The 20,398-nt window shown below is 40.0% G+C and overlaps 1 long non-coding RNA gene across 1 annotated transcript in view; it reads right to left on the bottom strand.

Annotated features, from left to right (window-relative positions):
* Positions 1 to 2,370: 2,370 nt before the first annotated feature.
* Positions 2,371 to 20,398, bottom strand: part of LOC138784821 (uncharacterized) — a 36,718-nt gene continuing 18,690 nt past the window's right edge. The window contains exon 3 of the long non-coding RNA XR_011361952.1: positions 2,371 to 2,433. This is a non-coding gene — a long non-coding RNA (uncharacterized lncRNA). The remainder of the gene's footprint in view (positions 2,434 to 20,398) is intronic.

The following is a 20,398-nucleotide window of genomic DNA, read 5'->3' as shown; positions in this document are numbered from 1 at the left end:
ATATATCAGATTTATCAAACAGAACGAGGTACAAATGTTGTTCAGTTAAATAGTACTTGTCCTGATGTTTGCTGACCCAATGGATGTGCAGTCACACCGCAAAACTTTCAGGTAACTATGGATGATATCATGCCTGGTGGGTTCTGTGCAAGAGCCTCATCATGATGGTTTAATATCTTTGTTTTTATTGCATTTTTTTCTGAAGCTTTTTAAATATGACAAATCGTGTGATTCAGTGATTCTAATTGTGTGTAATTGTAAAAGAACCGCCCCAAAACTATTCTACACATGCATTAAAGGGCTTATTCCACTCAAACATAACTTTTCCTTTCGTTAGGCTAGCAGTTCATTCTAGCAGACATAGTGTTATCAGCTTATGGGATCATTATGATACCATAAGCTGATGTCCAAAACACGAGCTGGGCATTGAGGCATCAATGACCCCAGGTCGTGAAAGGGTTAAATAGATAACAAGTATAGAAGGAATTGTTAGTCTCACCATGGGCAGCAACATATCAAAAGTTATGTTTGAGTGGAATACCCCTTTAAGAGTTTTTCCCTAAATAATGTTTTGTATGACACCAGCCAGGGGAAATTTCCCATCATCAGAGACAAAGACCAAGATAGTGGTTAGGCTCCATTAACATCACATAACTGGGCTACATAGCCGTAATGACCATGTACCAGCAAATACATTTTATTAGTGGAAGTTCCGAGAGCACCGGATCATTAAGTTATCTGGAGAATAGGAATTTAGTGTCATATACACATCACAAGTACATAATTAATCATGATAAACTTATAATGGCCAGGCGCCAACCTGCATACTAGTATTTTCCGCTTCTATTGATAGCAGCATTCCAGTATAGATTCTTGTGATCTTCTAGGGTCACTAATATTACAACACAGCATGTGTATAAATAGATCTTAGACGTCAATGTATGGTCACCTGATCTATGGGTTCCCTGGATGTAAGGAAATCCGTGGATCATATGATTTGCTCTCTATGACAAATGAATGAGAAAGATGTATTACTACTACTATGTAAGCAATTTGACGTTCCATTTAGGTAATTTTGTTCTATGCATTATTATGCTATCCCCCTGAGTATTTTGAGCCGTCTCCTGTCTTTCTAGCTGCTGCCATTCCTGAGTTACAAGTTTTTCTAAAAGCCAATCTATATTCAAGATATGAAACTAAATTTCCCATCATGCATCTCCCTGATTGGTCCATTTGCGTACTCAGTCCCTTTAGCTTTCATTCCTGCCCGCTGCTGTCATTACTAATGCACAGTAATGACAGAACAGTTTTTTCACAGATTCTGCATCACATCACTCCAGTATGTATTCCATACTAGCTGTTACACACATGGTGTAGATATCTGCTGCATAAAGGGCATCTTTTTACCAGGGGGTGAGGGGTGTAGTGTAGGTTTAGATCTCTGCTTACTGACTGTGAATCAAAACATTCTAGTTTCATCCAGACTCTAAGAACATCTATAACAATTACAATATACAGAGCTGTGACACAAAGACAGGTACATGTGCCTGCATTCACTGATGGCAAGCAGAGATAGAACTTTAACTTTTCATAGTACAGAAACTTAGGCTCAGGGACACATGTAAGTCTATGGAAGCAGCACAGGTGCATGGAGATGATGCATATAATGTCTCCTGAAGGTTTGGTTACCAAGTCAATAGACAACTAACCCAGCCCCTAGAGAGGAGATCACATTTTATTTAACTACAAAGGGAAGGGGGAAGAGGGAGCTGAGCATGGTCAGAGTGGACCCAGAGTAGAGTTTAGATATCCAGAGTGGATAAGAATGAGGAAAAAAAACAGGGAAAGGTGCAAGATAGGTTAAACATGTATATTGGACGTAGGGTGGTATTGGGAAGGGGGATTGTTTAGAATATTGTTTGTGTTACCTGGATATCCCCTTTAACTTACAGCTTATAGGTCTCTACACTTAGAATAAGAGCCCAAATGGAATACACCCTTTCCCTATACAATACACATTTCCAAGTCTTGTTGAGATCTTGCTATTCTGCTTGCTGAAAGGTCAGTTTGCTTTCAGGTCCACAGTCATGATAGAAACTGTGCTGATTTGACACCAGGGAAACACAAACAGGTACTACAAACAGATGTATGTAATAAATATTCATACAGTGCCTTGCAATCATGAGGGACCAGAGTTATGTCACTGAAAAGAGCCGCCCCAGTATTCATTAGAAGGGGCGGGACATTGGGGTGGATCGGTGCACTGAGGGCAGTAGCCCCACCCCCAGTGCACCAAACCCACTCTTTAACTTATGGAATAAACTACAAACTACACACAAATGGCACCGAGCTTTCAGGTAAGAAACTTACCTTGATCCTCATTGTCCCGTGCCCTATAGTGTCATAGCTGCTTCTAACCTGCTGATAGTTTCCCTTTAAAAAAAACAAACATGTATACATAGGCTACCCCAATAAAAGTCCTACAGAGTAAATTATGAAATCACCTGTAACATCAAATTCAAAGCTATTAAATGTATATCTATTTTTCCTATATTCAACATCGGTTCTATCAGTGTCACTAATAATGTGGCTATGATGGAAAAGAGGCCATCCTTTATTGTATTTACATTAGCAATCCTTTTTTTTTAATAACACTAGACCATTAATAACAACCAATATAAAGAGTAACGACGTCTTGTGTACAGAACGGGGTATGGAGCTACTAATTATAGCGATGGGCTGACAACTGTTTATAAAGACTGTGTGAATAAGTGTCAAAATGACACAGGAGAGATGTTTGTTGGATGTGTCTGGCATGGCTGCTTAATATAAATATTAGATGATTCATTGACAATACTGTAATTGAGATCGATGAGGGATCATTATGGCTAGAGTTTCTCGAATGACACCCTTACTTTACAGACAACGCCTTCTATAGTTCCTCCTATAGCTAATATTCAGTTGGTTCATAGCATATAGGATACGTTATTATGATTCACCATCATAAACTTTAAATAAGGACTCGAGTTTTTATTTTTTTTGTAGTCTCAACAATCTTCTCGACTGTGTACACAGGACAACATGGAACTAGACAAAACAGGAACTTCTCCACCTTATTTTCTCATGCTACGTCCCACGGAAAAGATGCGCCCACTTAAAGTACATTACTGTAGGTGTTGTTTGCATCTCTAAAGTATTCCCGTAATTACAATGAAACGGTAATACCATATAGCCACACTACGCCGTAGAGGAAGTAAGGATTTACCCTAGCTATAGTTCATGAAAGTTTTTCCATTTTTAACCTACTCAACCATTGTAACAACAGAAGTCATATTTCCAGGATCTTCTTACTAAGTCAAAGCTTTCGTTCTGTAAACTTTCTTTGATGGGACATGAAGCGTGATGTTTTCTGTGATTTAGTTTCTAAAGACTTTAATAAGCAATCTCAAAGTATGATCTTCATGAATCATAGCCGTAGGGAAAAAGGCGCCCAAACAGTGAGAAAAGATTGTGTATAATCATATTTCACACAAATATTAGGGTTAATATTGTGTCACTTTAATATTGAATATATCCAGGGCTGGTTTAGGGCCATTTCGGGGCTAAGAAAAAACAGAGTCTGTTCGTAAAATACGAGCAACTATTTAGCCATTTCTATAAAATCAGGTAGGGCAAATGGATATTGAAGAAGGTTTCCTCTCAGCCAATATCATCTACTAAACAGAGCAGAAAGTTGCTCACACACAGTTCTTAAAGATGAGCTGTTACCCTTCCTTGCCTTTCTGTGTTAGCAATCACATGCAATACCCATAGAATAACAATTCTGGAACATCTATTTTTATATCTCTACGATGTGCCGTTCCTTGGTTGATCATACTAGAAATGTATGAACCAATAAACAACTGGGTGTTACCAATTGGGGGTGTGACACTATCCAGAGTTGAGAGGGTAGGGACACGCCCCCAGATGGTAACACCCAGTTGGTTATTGAGTCATAACTTTCTAGTAAGAATAACAGAGGAACAGCATAACACAGAGCCATAAGAAATAAGATTCCAGAATTGTTTTACTATGGGGAATACAAGTAATTACTAAAACAGACAAGCTAGTGAGGGGCTTTAAGGCTTTGGCCAGGACTCTTGCTTTGGGGGGGGGGGTGAATAAAGTAATAACAAGTGATTACCATCCTGACTCCCATGCTTCTGCTGGTATTATGCCACTCTGTTCTCTGCTGTGCAGTCACTTTAAGGTTTTGGGGCGTGGCATAACAAACCTACAAGCCAATCAGTGACTGACCCAGGAAAAAGGTACAGCCTCAGGCCTGCTACATTCCATACCTAAACTTAGAAGGTATATCACCTTATCAGTACATACAGTAAGAGACATGCACCTAATAAATAATAGGACTACATATTGTGCTTCCATACCACGACCACATATAATAAACTAATAACTAATATAACATACTAATAAATAACCAACCATACAGTGCCCATAACATGGTCACATACCGATACTTTATTGGGTATAATCACGTTGAAGACCTCATTTACATGCAGGTTATGCAAATAAAGGAACTAGCAGGTGTCGCCAAGATCCACAAGTGATCACATTTTTCCTTCCCTTTCCTTCCCTATCCAGTTCTAGAATACACTGACGTTGAGAAACGTGATGGTGTCTCTGCGGTGTTTTGGTTGATCTCCCTGAGGTCAACCAGCGTCCTTTTGAATGCACTTACTAGTCATTGCTCCCACTACCCAGAAACCTACTCCACACTGATGAGGGGCAAAAACCCCGAAACAGCTGTCTGTGGATGGATACCTTGCTGAGGTGGTTTCCTTGACTGGAGAACGCCTTTGGCTTGGTTGTTCCTTCCCAGAGGGAAGGTCTGGCTAGTTCACTGACGTTGAGACATGTGATGGTGTCTCTGCAGTGTTCTTTTGCATAATAGACCACCAAATTGATTTCTCCTTGTTGCATTGTGTCTCTGCAGCATATGATGCCCTCCTTAGTATATATACCACATTGTATTACTGGCTCCTTAGTGCCCACAGCAGTTGTGTCCCCCTGGTATGTTCTACACAGTAGTGTCTGGTGCGTCTAGAATGGATCCTGTGGCCATAAGCGAGGCCCCCTGGCTGGATAGTTGGGGGTTGATTCCTGCCTCAGCAGGATAAATAAACAGCAGCAAGCGGCTTAGATGGGAGCCCTTGTTGCCTATATGGACTCTCCAGAAATCCTGTGATGGGAAGGGATTTGTTACAGAGACAAGGAGGAGGCAATAGACTAAACAGTAGTGGGGCTCCCCATGTTAACACAGTAATGGTGTCCAATAATTCCTCCCACATTTATAGTGAACCCACATACAATAAATGAGTCCACCCAGTATTGGAGCCATTTTAGTCATTTCGGTAGTAGAAGCTTCTCAGTTCAACCCTCTTGGTAATGATGCCCCATTTAGTGTTTTCTTCTGAGTACTGAGGCCCCCACATCATTGCCTCAACTCAGTAATGGCACCCTCTTAGTGTCCCCTACACATACAGTATGGCCAAGTTATTATAAAACCCAATACTTACCTAGCCCCAAAGATATAAGATAAAGCCTTCTTAAGGCCTGCAGACTATGAGATACTGGGATGGGAACTTCTGGCAGGTTCAGGCAAAGACAGCTGATAGCTCCTTTCTTCACCATAGTTCTCTTTTGCATCTGACAAAGTAGTTGTCTAGAGTCCTGAGAAAAATCTTTGGCTTGGGCCTTGGATACCCAGTGCTGGCAATGCCGCTTCTTGCTTCTTACTTTTTCTGCCACAAACAACTTTAAAATTTATATCTATCTAAGGTGTTGCAATCTGTGATTTACTTAATGTTCACCGTCACTTTGATTCTGTTAATGAATAACACCTGGTGACACCTAGCATTGCTCTGTATGTGATGTCTATATAACTTACCATGTGTTGTGTATGTGAGACACTCAACCAGTGCTCCAGTCTTTATACATGACACAACTTCTTTTAATAGACCAAGAGTTCTTCAAGGTCCACTGTATCCAGGATACAATAAAATAGAGTTTCATGGTTCTCTTCTGTTTGGAGGAAGAGTTCAAGCTCTATAAACCAGATGGCAAGAATAATCTTTGTTCTTCTCATTGCTATATTATGTAGAGACGTGAAAAGTTTTGAACTGTTGGGGTCTGAGTGTTTAGACCTCAACAATTTCGGGAAGGAGCGGGAAGAACTGCACATGGCTGAGAGCTATTCTTTCTTCTCTCTGGGCCTGGACTGGGATAGTCCCAATACTTTACATTAGGATTTCGACTTGGTCAGGTGGCACAAAGCAAAATGAGCATGTACTTCTCCCTGCTCATTCAATAGATCAGTGGGGTCTAAAAATTTAGATCTTGACTAATCAAAACTTTTGACCTGCCTCTATAATATACCAAATAGCAAGTGTCTAACAGCAAAATGTCATTATAATAAACTGTCAGTATGTTGAGAAAGTGGATGCACGTCGGCAGTCCGTCAATCCTAACAGGAAGCCAGAGAACATAGCATAAAGCAATTCCAACAAGCATCCATTAGTGTAAATACTTGGTGAAGTCTCTTCAGAGAGCCATATACAGGTGAGCAACGTTTCAGCCCCAGTAGTTTTGTCCCTGCTTGGGACAAAACACTGCTCACATGTATATAACTCTTTACATAAACTTCACAGGATTTACACTAAGGCTGTATTCACACGATCTGTGTTGCAATCTACGCCGCGATGACCAAAGGTGGATTGCAACACGGATCCCCTAATAGAAGTGCAGCCCATCTGACATCTGACAACTACTCACCTACTCCCCTGGTGCCGGCCAGCTTACACACATTTACCATAAGTGGCGTGGGCTAAACTGGTTTGTGCTGGCACTGGGAGAAGGCAGCGTAATCCACAACACTTCTGTTGAACATATAAGCCGTCCAGCGCGGGGGAGTAGGTGAGTAGTTTTCAGATGCGATGACAGGAGCAGAGCGCACATTATGCTCTCCTGTGATCTATGCGCCACCTCTTGGTGGAGGGGCTGCACATTAGGGGATCCATGCAGCCATCCGCACTAGGACATGTCCTATGTTTTCGCAGTGTGAATCACGGTGGGGGGCGCGACACGGATCGTGGTTGCATTCACTCAATGGTTCCTAAAGTTGTCCATGGTCCGGAATTTTACGGGACATGTGAATGCAGCCTAGTGGATGCTGTTGGAATTCCTTTATATGTACTCTGTGTCTATAACAATTTTTTTTTTTACTGGCAATGCCCATTTAATTATAAACCACATACCTTTCCCAGTGTAGGACATTAGGTTATAAATTGTGGCAATTTCTGCACGTTATTCATTCCATACTGCAGATACGAACAAGGTTGTTTCTGCAAAATGTGCATAGTTTTCTTTTTCCGTGAGCCCTATTTACATGAAAGCATGAGTGCAATAATATTTGCAAAAAATAAAATAATAATATAATAGATGATGACTATGACTAAAAGATATATAATATTAGTAAAAATAATAATAGTATAAATGACGATGACTACGCCTACAAGATATATAATAATAATAATAATAATAATAATAGTCATTAATTCCATTAGTTGTGTGTTTGTGGAACTACACTGCCTTTAGTTATGGTTATTGGGTAAAAAAAAGAACAGTAACCAACTAAACTTTTATAAGTATCGGGCTTCATATTCACACACATCTTTTCACTGCATTGAATCAAAGTTCCTAAATATACTGTAAATACTGTAAAAAGTAAATGTGTTTAAATATGTTTAAATATGTAGCTATGCTGCTTTTATATCGCTCTTTTATGCGATATATACCTTTATTTACTATATAGAAGCTTCTTTGGTTTGTAAAGAGTCCTGTGGCTGGGAGACTGAGGCGCACTGTGTATTTAATGGTAGAAGCACTTGAGGTATTTGCTGAAGGTAAAGTATCCTGACTCTAGCAGATGTCCTGCACATACTATCTGTGTTACATAGATCGTGTTTCAGCTTTCCAGTGTTTCCCATCTCAATGGACATTCATTTTGCCAGCTGGACAGACATTGTTTAGATGGAAATCTTTCAGTTTTGCATTCAGGAAATGTTACAGCTTTATGAAAGACTGGGCTTCGGTTCCACAGCAGATGTCAGTAAAGTGAAATCCACATACACTCATACTCACTCACTCAAAACATAGAAAATAAACTTTATTTACAGAATGATTTGATTGCTTAAACTGCTAGTAATAAAACTTCTGCATAACATGTACATATGTACAACCTCCTCCTTCCCCTAACAAAAAAAGACAAAGAAATTGCACAAATATAATGTGTTTGTGGTTTTTACTTAACAGAACAAATTAAAATTGTGACAAATTAAAAAAAAATTTGTGCAAAATTATTTCATGACATTCAAGATGCTAAGTAGAGACCAGCAAAGGGAATGTGGCAAATCAAGATTCGCTGCGAATTGCACTGTCAATTCGATTTTTTTCTGCAAAGCAAATTTCTGCCGATTTGTTAAGGAAATTCGCAAGAAAGGGATTAACCATAATCCCTAGTGCTCGTCCAATCAGCTGCAGGCGCCTCTGTGATGTCAGCCCCTCCCCCTCCATATAAGGAGGTTCGGTAACAGAGGCTGCCAGTCGGCTGAGTGTGGAGGAGAGAGCAGGATGGAAGCAGGCAGTTACAGCAGAGCAGGGAGAGACTAACAGAGTGATATAGATACGGAAAGGAGAGGAATGGTGGAAATTAGATGAGTGACTGGCTAAATGAATTTTTTTTTAATTGTGATTTTCTGATTTTTGACACTTTTACAACAACATTCTTTAACAAATTTGCCCTTCTGTAAAAGTCACAGGATTGTAGCTACTATAGTTTTGGCTGTTTTAATAAAATTCATTATGATTAGATTCACAAATCTTAACAAGTTTGACAGAAAATTTGCGAAGCTCGTGAAACTAATGTCCAGCGGCTTCGCTCATCTCTAATGCTGAGCCAATAATTGAAGCAAATGGATATTGAAAAGAAACAATCTACAAAAACTGAACCTGACTAGCTTTGCCTTGGCCTAAGAGTTGATTCTTCTGCGGCCGTTGAGATGAAGACCAGTGTCCCTTTTTAAGCCTGAGTGAGTAATATTTTGTCATGGACCTCAAGGCTTCAGGCTATTAAGGAGCCAAAATGTGTTGTGTTTTTATAAAAAAAAAAAAAAAACAACAACAACAACAAAGATTTGGTATTACACCATTGCTTTTGACTGACGTTTATATGGCTATAAGGCGTCGTTAACCAAAACTATCTAGAAGGTCTTCTGTGCTATTGGTGGACAGAGGGAAGTTTTGTGCCTGTGGGATCCAAGCTGGTTTTGGTTCTCCATGTAGCTTGGATGATCGGTTACTGGTTAGTAAAATTGTGAATGAACTGTACCACCATCTTGTCATGTTCTCTTATCTCCCACTTATTTAACATCACAGGCGTAACCAGGTAGCATCGACCGAGCCTTCTATGCAGCTGTATATAGGGAAATTTCTACCAAGGGACCAATTATCTTACGTAACATCTGTGCAGTACCCTTAGTTTTACTAAAGTCAGTGTATGTGCTGCAGGAGAGTCTCCAGGGTCATTTTCTACTTTCGTTACTGTTGACATCAATATCGCTGCTTGTGGATCTACAAGTCCCAGCTGGCCAGGGGAATCATATCTGCAGTCTCCAGTTCATATGATATACATGTACAATATGTGACCACTAAGGACACAGGTTGGCTTAAAGGTACAGGAACACTGTAAGATAGGTGGTGGGATGTTTTCTTTTATTTTACAGAAGAAAATCCCCTTTAGATGGGGAGAAGAGCTGGTTTGTTCCTACTGAGTATGTATGAATAAGAAAATCAGACATTATACGGAAGGAATAGAATGAATGGTAAATGGTAAATATAAGGAGACAATTGGGAGACAAAAAAAATATCTAAAATATTATTGATGTTTTGCAGTGTGGTACAGATTATAGTGCAGGCAACTAGCTTTGTTCTCAGGTACTCCTGTGAGTTTGAGTTTATTCTTGTAGATCCTGTTGTCTCTATCAGTTTTATCCTCTCGTTTGTGTTAGTCTCAGTTTTGCAGATTAGGAATTTTATTAGGGATATTTTCAGGGACAGTAAAAGTCAGGGTTAGTTCTAGGGAAAGATATAGGCAAAGCTAGTACATGGTGTCTTTGTATGCTCTTCGAAAGAACCGGTCTTGGTCCTACGAGTTCCTGTGTAGGCCTTGATAAGTAGCTTATACTTTCTTGTTTGGGCTCTCACTTTACGCTATTTTCCCTACTCCGTTACTTTCTTTACTCTATTTCATCAGACTAATTGGTTAACAGGTTTTTATATTCTTTTCAGTGGAAACCCAAACTACTTAGGGGAACACTTTTGGCTCTCTGATTTGGGCATTGACTAAGAAGCAAACACTAAACTAGTGGACTGGTTTGCTACCCATGTAAGTGATTCCTACAGAGACCTGTAATCCTCAAGAAGGATGGATATGATACAATCGCTTCAAATGTGGGGAGCTGTGGATTTATGGGTGGGTTATTTTCTTTTTCAATTTCATCTTTAATTCCAGCTCACAGACAATTATCTAAAAAAACAAACAAAAAAACCCCCAACACTGTATTTTATATAATGTACATACAGTTTTTAAGGTTGAATGCTTCTGTTATCAGGTCCAAAATTTCCCATGGTGTCTCTCTTCCACCACACGCCACATGATGTCAATGAAATATTTCTCAAAGTATTTACAGCCAAACCAGAAGGAATAAAAAAAATCATAATAAAAAACTGGGGCTCCAGCCAGCCAAGCTCCTTCTAGAATGTTGGTATGTCAGTGTTCTCATAAATTATCATATTATTTATTTGCACATTTATAGGTACAGTAAATAATTCATATCTCACTCTCCCCCCCCAAACTCAAAGCAAAACCATATCTGAGCAAAGAATTTTACAGTAATATAAGATTGTTAGTGAGTCTTAGAGGAAAGCTAGGGACAATGAGGATCGGCTGCAGCGTACTGCAGCTGCTCAGGACTCATTGCTGCTCTGGGAGAAAATCTAAGATGTCATTGATGTGAAATTTGGCCCCTGAAGCAGTTGTGACCTCCTGCTGGCGTGCCAAACTGTATACAGAAAGTCACATTTTCATTATCTCGAAAACCAAATCTTCTGCATCATACATTGTACCAGATAGTTTGAAATGCATATCAGGTACTACTAAAATATAATATAATATTAATGCTCTACTGAATGCTGCATTATGGAGGTAGTCTATATAGCCCTATGTCGTCACACATAGGGGGACATTTTTGATTTGGCATAAATGGAATACTCAGGCGCAAAAGAGCCAGATGCAAATACCTTATTTGCACATGCTTGTTGTGCAAATACATTTTCCGCATTAATCCCCTCTGCTCCGCTCTATATGAAATACGATGCTATATATTCAGTCTCACTTATTGGAAAACTGCAGTCGAGGCTCCGTCACTAAGGCCATTTGGTCCTTAGTAACAGCAAATAAAGAGACCCAATACAGGAAGTGATGTCACTGGGCCCAATGAAGATGAATGCTGATTGGCCAGCAGCCGCGCACTGTTGCAGATGAGTAAATTAACTGATCTAAGGGGCTAGCCACCGGCTCAGAGTGAAATGCAGAAGCATGAGCAGAACAATGGTGCACTAAACGTGTTGCTGGAGCACACATAAGGCAAGTATTACCTATGCTAAGGGATTTTATTTTGCATATGTCATGATAGGTATACTATATATAAGTCCACTGGTTATGTATCTAATAGAAAAAAAATTAATAGAATAATGACAGGACCCCTCCAAACCTTTAAGGATTCCTTCAAGAATAAGTTGATCATGAAGGATCAAACTTACCCTAACCCTATGGTTTAATGTACTGGTTAGAAAATTTGAAAGAATAAGACTATATAAATGTTGGTCTTAAATAAAGCACAAATCAGCCTTTGTGGTGTTAGAAGTTGTTAGACTGAAGCTTCAGGAAGGATGGCACCATGATTATCTTAGTTCAGCAGTTTAATGTGTAGTCCATAGGACTGGACAGGAATCAGGTATGTCGGCAGAGCTAATATGTGTCCCCTCTTCAGTTTTTGTCCCCATGAAGGCCACATTGTCCATCTCCATCGTAGGTCACTGTGAAAATTGGGGGTGCCAGGCTGTGTGCCCCATGTGATAGAGGATAGTAAAGTTAGTAATATTAAAGGTTCCGGTTTTTCCTTATTATAGCTGTGACTCATGTAGTCATGAGTAGTGATGAGCGCATACTGTTCGATCTAATAGATATTCGAATAGTAAGGTATTCGATCTATCGAATATTATTGAATAGTTCGTCAAATATTCAATAAATATTCGATAAGCGTTCAAATCCCCCAGCTTCCGGTTTTTACCTCCAAGTGGTCGAATAGATGTTTTTCAATAATTGAATACTTGTTCCCATAGACTTTAATGGGATCAAATATTCGAATATTCGGGAGATATTCGTATGACTATCGAATATTCGAATATTTCACTATTCGCTCATCACTAGTCATGAGTCATGTAGTCTACTTCTGCAGGACCTCGGCAGCATTGGTCCTCTTTGCTAGAACCTCCTAACTTGCAAAAATACTGCAGAAACACCATCATGTGTTTCTCAATGTCAGTGAGCTAGCCAGACTTTCTACCGGGAAGAGAACAAACAAACCAAGGGGAGTCTCCAGTCAAGGAAACCACCTTCCAATAAGCCACAGTCAAGAATGACATAACTTGGAAAATACCTAAGACAGCTGTTTTGGGGTATTTGCCACTTATCAGTGAGGAGCAGGATTCTGGCTAGTGGGAGCAAAACCTAGTAAGTGCATCTCAGAGAGATCAATCAAAACATCATGGAGAAACTATCATGTGTTTCTCAGCATCAGTAAATCTAAGACATTGCCCCCTAGAAAGACAAATATGCAAAAATACTGATGGGAAGGTCTGGCCATCTCACTGACATTGAGAAACATGTGATGGTGTCTCTGCAGTATTTTGGCATATTTGTCTTCCTAGGGGGCAATGTCCTAGATTCACGATGTTGAGACACAATTGATGGTGTCTCCGCAGTGTTTTGGTTGATCTCCCCAAGGTCAACCATCGTTCCTTTGAATAACCCCTAAATGATGCTGCAATGGATTTAGGTAAGTGGCAATGCTCTTGCAGCCTTTATATAATGTTAGTCATGCAAGAAGTGTTCCTACAGGGCCTTTAGTAAGAGGCTATTAGCCACCAAAGAGGTCAATTATTGTCTCAAGTAAAAGGTACAGTGATCAGTGGCAGAAATGTATGGTTCTTAAAATGACTGTCAGTAGTACATCCCTGACCATTCATGTGGCTCTTCACTTTAAATAATCGTGCCATCTAAAGAGTGTTGATCAGCACATACTTGTACCTAGTTAATCAGCATTCATATCCGGCATCTACTCGTGTGAAGGGGCGCTGAGCTAGGGATTTTCCACATATATGTATCAGCAATATTGAAGCTACCACCACATGTAAAAACAGCATGAGATATTAACACATACTACAATAAAACCACTGACAGATGGATAACATAGCCCTAGGACAGCCCAATAGGGGATAGCCACAACTGTGAGCACATATCATAGCAATATTTTATAAGGGTTTGTTACGTTCATCTTTAACTGCCATATAATGCAAAACAAGATTACAGGACCCACTCATGTCATTTTCTGTAATGTTACATATATTAAATTAACCATTAATAAATGACTATATATAAATAAATTAACCATTTCAACCATTTTGTGACCAATTAGGAATTGCAGACTGGATGACTGGATTATTGATTTTTTTAGGTCAAGGGTTGACACAGCATGTGCTAAAGCTAAATCCAAATCTGGTCTTTCCCCTGCTTTGGAAGAGCTAATTTGAAGATACTTATTCCACAAGGCAACTAAACAACTAAAAATACAAAAATACCAAAATAATATTAATAATAATAATAATTAAAAGAAAAGAAAAGAAAAAAAAATATATAAATATATACTATCTATCTATCTATCTATCTATCTATCTATCTATCTATCTATCTATCTATCTATCTATCTATCTATCTATCATCTAATATAAAGACATTCCTGTAGAGTAAAACTGGTGCCAAGCAATCCAGGCTTGATAGACCAAATATATCCAATAGACCCGATTATGCCATTAAGATAATTTTCACCAGATTTTTGAGTGCTGCAATGGTTTTTTTCTGTTTGTTTATTTATTTATTTATTTATGTTTTTATCTTTATTTATCCGTTTTACTGTGAATTCAATATTTGTGAAAACACATAGGTTAACTATATAGTAGAGAAATATAAAGAAAAGTAAACAGGGAGGGGGGGGGGGGGGGTCGGTTAAATATCCAATACACACAGATGAGTACCCTCAAGTCCGTACATTCAAACAGTTCCATTTCAATGTTTCACAAAGCCGCCCAAATAATGGCATCTCTTGCTTTAATACTGATTGAGCACAATGTTCTGTGATGTAAAAATGCCTAAATCTTCCAGAAAGACCCTCACATTTCCAGAGACACCTGCACCCCCTTTAGATAAATTGGTCAACTAGTGTAAGGAAAACATAAAATCAGCACAGATGGATGGAATGTATAGAATAAAAAGACATTATGAAAGGGGTTATGCTACAAAACCATGACAACCCAACTCTTGTCTCCAGTTTAGGTGTGGTTTGCAATTAAGCTCCATTCACTTTACTTTAATAGAACTAATGGTGATTATCGTTCCAATCTTTGTGATAACCATTGCATTTCCGCGATTATCTGCTCGTGTAAATACAGCAAACAATCAAGCCACGAGCGAGAAATCGTTGATCATGATCTTCTAACATGTTCTCAAATCACCGCTGTCCGCTCGTCTATACAGTCTTTCAGGGATTCACTCCAGTGTGTGGGATGGCTTTAAGCTATCTTCAGAATAGTCAAAGGATCAATTTAGAGACTTATCCCTCAGGGTAAAAGGACCATAAGTTGCAAAAACCACCCAAATTGGAGAAAAGAGTAGCGCTGTCTCTGGAAGAAAATGGCCATGTTTTTGTTGCCCTGGATAACCCCTTTAACTCTTGTATACACAAAAAAAATTAATAATAATTGTTGAGGGCTTTTTACATTTTTTTTTATCTTGCTCTTGGAGAACTCTATCTATCTATCTATTCAAAAAGTAACCGCAGCACACAGGACTTTGGTGAAAAATAAATCTGTATTGGTGATTAATCCATACAAACACACGGAAAAAGTAAGCGACGTTTCGACGTCTCAATGACGTCTTTCTCAAGCCATCTATCTATCTATCTATCTATCTATCTTCTACTAGGTATATGTGCATAATATATATTCATTAAGACAATTCCCACAGCATCACTTATTATGAGCATAGATGTCTTTCATGTACTATATGAAACAACTAGATGAATTACAGAGAAGCACAAGAACTTAAAATAAAATGATTCTGGGCAAACTTTGGATAAATATTTCTATTTATAGTTATTGTCAATTACTGAAGCCAAAGTACCTGCTGACTTGACTATTTTTAATCATCGCAGAAAGCCAAAATTGCTAATTATTATCTTTATTAAAAGAAAAAGATGTATATCTGTCCCATGAGGTGATGCTATAGAGCACATCATAGATTTTATTGGTGGCTAATCGTGGCAGTAAAAGCAACCACCTTATCCATATGCAGGTAAAGTATTCTGATAAATACAAATTATTTTTTATTTTTTTTTAAAAAGTTACTTTGGAATGTAACTTTATTAAAGAAAATGCAACTAAATGGTAAATTGTCTATTCTCATACGAACACAACTAGAGATTTATTAAAGGGGTTGTCCTTCCAGGACCCCTATTTTGGCAATGCACGTGGAGGGGGTGGGTGAAAATTATTATTTAATTATTATTAAAATCTATTTACCTCCATGGAATATAAAATCTGCAAGGAGTCAGCTCACCCATTACTGGAGTAAAGAGTAGTAAGTTCCTTGTGGAGCACCGTGAACACAGGCTGATTCCCGACCAATAGATATGTAGCTTGAAAAATATGACTCCCGCTCCAACTGGTGCGTTAAAAACTAACAAAATTTACTGAAAAAACATGAGATTAAAAAACATGGATATCCCCGTGTAACACCAACGCGTTTCAGAGTCCAGGCTCCTTAATCATGGCTCCTTAATCAGCGTGCTCAGCTGGACGGCGTCAGCGCTCAGGGTGAGTGGTAGACGCCTCTGCCACTCGCTCTGCAGGACTGCAGCTGACTGTGGTCAGAACCCAGGAGTCCAGACCAATTACATTCTAGGCTGGGCTCCTGGTCCTGTAAAGAGCCAGCAGTCATTCACTTATTGCTGGCTATTAGGTTTTATCACCGAATCCGAGCTCCCCTGTCTATTCCTGGGTTCCCCGTTCCTAATCCCTCTGCCTTGCTCGACTTGTTATCCGACCTCCCGTCTGACCATTTAACTATCCGATTGTTTGCTGATTTTGTACCGCGTTGCCCATTTGGTTTTGACTTGGCTTTTTCTGACTTCCCTTTATTGTGTTTGTCCGTCTGTATTGTTCTGTGTTTCATGTACTCAGTATAGGGATAGTGGGGGGGTTCAGACCTAGGGCTGGCTCACTGTCGTGTTTTGTCTCTACCTGTCCCTGATTTTGAAAGTTATAATGACAGTGACACTTTAAGAAGAAGAACTGATCAGCATTTTTTCTCAGTGAAAATCCAACGGCTGGCTGCAAGATCCCACAAAGCCTACTGTACTTCAGCTCAAACCTGGTCCATACACCTAATTTATTCATTTATGTTCTCTTTTTCTGATATATCTCCCCTCCTGTTCCTCATAGTATTCCAACACCACTTAGTTCCCAAGCCTACTAAGTTTTTCCCTTTCTACATAAAGGCAATGGAGGTAAGATAAATTTTGTATTCTGACGGTAAAAGTGAGGAAGACTTCTCCTGGAGCCAATATGAAAGTTTTACCGCTTTTAACAATTCATTGACTTGTGAAATACTTGGAGCCTGTCAGATGTTATGTCACTCTGATAGTTGATCAAATACCCCTCTACCGTAATTCACCTCAAAGCCGGCTGTGATGTTCTTCCTATGGAGATACTTGAATCAGTGTAGGTATATGTCACCTCTGTTATAGTACACGGATTCCAAAGGCTTACATTAACTTTTTTCCTGTATTACTTTGAAAGCATGTGAAGAAAGAGAGGTTGCTGAAAGGTTGTCATATCTATAACATGTTCTTTTGTTCTCTTGCATTCTTCATCCTGTCTATAAAATACTGTATCACATGTTTCCCTATAGAGGCATTGTTTTTTCAATTACATGGTAGATACCAGTAACGTACCTTAAGGTCTCTTAAAAGTGTGAGTAAATACAGACGGTCCTCCATGCCCAGCAATTGGGTAAAATGTCCAAAAATTCCTCAAAAATTGCATTGTGATGTCAGCAGATCCAGAATTCAAGATAATAGGGCTATAATGACCCAACAATACAAGTAACTTGTATTGGATCTTGTATCAGTGGATCCAAATAAGAGAGGCTGATAAGAGAGGCTATGTGTTTGGTTGTGCAGGAGGGGTAATCTTTGTTGGCACTGATGTTGACACAGATTACTGTGCTTAAAGGGGTAATACAGATATTTGTCTTTGTTTGCTGGGACTGCATAGGAAATAACAAAAAACAATACACACCTATCATGCTCCCCGGGCGTCCTCCTGTGACGTGTTCGGGTTCATCGCTAGATGCCCTGGACGCTACTTCGAAGATGGACTCTGAGTGACAGCATGCTCAGCCCAATCAATATATAAAAAAAGATGAATGATCAGAGAGAGTGGCTTGATGGCTCTTTTCTGACATCTATTGCCCCAGCTATGTCCCTGGGATGGTCAATGACTGGGATTTAAATGGTGGACTTTGCAGGCGCCCGCTATGATGCCTAATGGCCCTTTTGCATGCAAGGAGGCAAACGAGACTGAGACCAGCACTTGTTTACAGTGCCTTTAGGACGCGTTCACACTACGGAATCGGCGTGGATAACCTCCAGCAGATTCCGTGTGTTCGCGCCCTGTGCTTCTACTTAAATATCTGCCCGTCCCATAAGCTCCATTCTGTTTAGGCAGATTCAACCATCCGCCCAATAAAGAATTGACATTGACGGTGAAATCTGCCTGAGCATAAAATGACGTCTATGGGACGGGCAGATCTTCAAGCGGGAGCTCAGAATCTGCTGGAGGTTATCCACGCAGATTCTGTAGTGTGAACGCACCCTTAGGCTATGTTCACACAACTTATTATTTTCGTATAACTTAGTGATCAGTACGGAAATATATGTGCTGTTGCCACACTCCGGACGGGATCCCTAGCGGCGCAGCAAACAACTGACATGTCAGTTTTCTGTGGCCGCAATTCATTGAATAGCGGCTACAGAAAACCCTGTCAGTGCACACTGTGGAGCGAGCGGCTTCGAACGCTAGCACCATAGTGTGCAATAGAGAGTTCTGATGCGGGCGGGCACAGATACGCCCACATCAGAACTCTGCAGCCCTAAAGATCATCCGCCTGTTTTCAGAGCACGGCTGTTCTGTGTCGCTTACGTAGTTTGAACTTCTCTGACTTCTGCTGTTTCCTCATTCTCGAGGAGGCAGTGGCCTAAAAATACAGTGGCAGCTGGAGAGCAGGATGGGAGAACTGGAGAGTGGGATGACCTATCACACAGCAACACACTACGTATGTATGCACTGCTTTTTGATCTGGAAACTGACATCAAGGATGTATGCATATCTGTGCTCTCAGTTTCCCTTTGCTATTGGCCGCAAATCTCCTGATTACACAGGGAGATATATGCGGTCAATAGCAAAAATATTGCTGCAGTCCTAGAGATACGTTCAGCCAAGGATTAAAGGGCTCCATAAATGATCTAGTGATTGTGTGAGCCTGGCTCCACGATTACCGAGCCATGAAATAGGCCTGGTAAACAAGGGATGATCTATAAGATCGGGCCGGGTAAAGCACGGGCCGACGGAGAAGAGCAAACGAGCGCTGTCAGCGATCATTTGCTCCTCTTTCCCACTTGCTGCCACCGCAATTACACACGGCAGCAGCGAGCGGGTGAGTGTGGGAGGGGGCGCGGGGATCTGCAGGGGGGCTGACCGGGTGATCGCTAGATCGTCCGGGCAGCCCATAGAGGATAGTGGCGGTCTGCTGCCGCCGCTTATATTCCGCGGTGCGACGGCAGCAGATCGCTGCTATTACAGTCGCTTGTTTTTCACCTTGTTTGAGAAATAAACGACTGCAACGATCAGCCGACATGAACAATGTCGGCTGATCGTTGCTTTGTATACCATGGGACGATTATCGGCTGTAACGGCAAATTTTGGCCAAAAACGGCCCATAATCGTTCCGTGGAATAGGGCCTTAACACATGCATGTTATGTAAACAATACAATGAACAATGGGAAAGGTCAACAACAGGTGCAAATGCCCTCTTTCACTTTACAGTCTAATAGAATTTAAATTTCTCGTCTAATCTAGATACTGGAGTTAAAGGTGCCAGTCATCTGAAATTCTTCCTGTGGCATGTATCTGAGTCACTTGGCAAAATATCAGCTTCCATTTATATTTTAACTGGTTTAAATTTCCATACACCTCCCCTGAGTGTAGCGCACATTCTTGTAACGTGATACGTCAGCATTGTAGGAGCTAGAAGTCCCAAGTTTAATAGGTTTGCCATAGGTTTAGCGGTTATTTTTCCTTGGAAAAACAAATGCATTAAAATTCTGGTAGCAGTATATATATCATATTTTCAAGGTATAAAATATCACACTGAGACATTAGGCAATTCCAGTTGGTTAAGTTAATGACAACTTGAGTGCAATGTGCTAGAGACATCAGCCTCGCACTAATAAGACGGATGAGGTGCACTTACTGGAGACCTCCGATTTGTGATGATTTTAGCAGTTCTTAAAATTATCATGTAAAGTTGCATGGAAATTGTCAGATGTTTAGAGCAACACAAAAGACCAAAATATAAAGGGAAGTTTTGATGATTATAATTTCAAAGAACACAAAAATGCAAGTTTAGGCTTATACAGTAGAACCCATTCTCCAGTAGGTGTGAGGCCAAGTCAATTCAGCTGCATTGTTTTTGTGGGATTCCTGGTAGCACATTATGGTGAGGCATACCCCTATATTTTGCCATCTATTATGCCACATTAAAATTTAGTACATACGCAGGAGTCTTGTCCTGGAAAACCTAGAAACTTGCATGACGTTTCAGCA

This window comes from Dendropsophus ebraccatus, chromosome 2, assembly GCF_027789765.1.
Source record: "Dendropsophus ebraccatus isolate aDenEbr1 chromosome 2, aDenEbr1.pat, whole genome shotgun sequence".
Lineage (NCBI taxonomy): Eukaryota > Metazoa > Chordata > Amphibia > Anura > Hylidae > Dendropsophus > Dendropsophus ebraccatus.
Note: the sequence above shows the minus strand (reverse complement) of the source record. Positions and strands in the feature narration are given on the sequence as shown.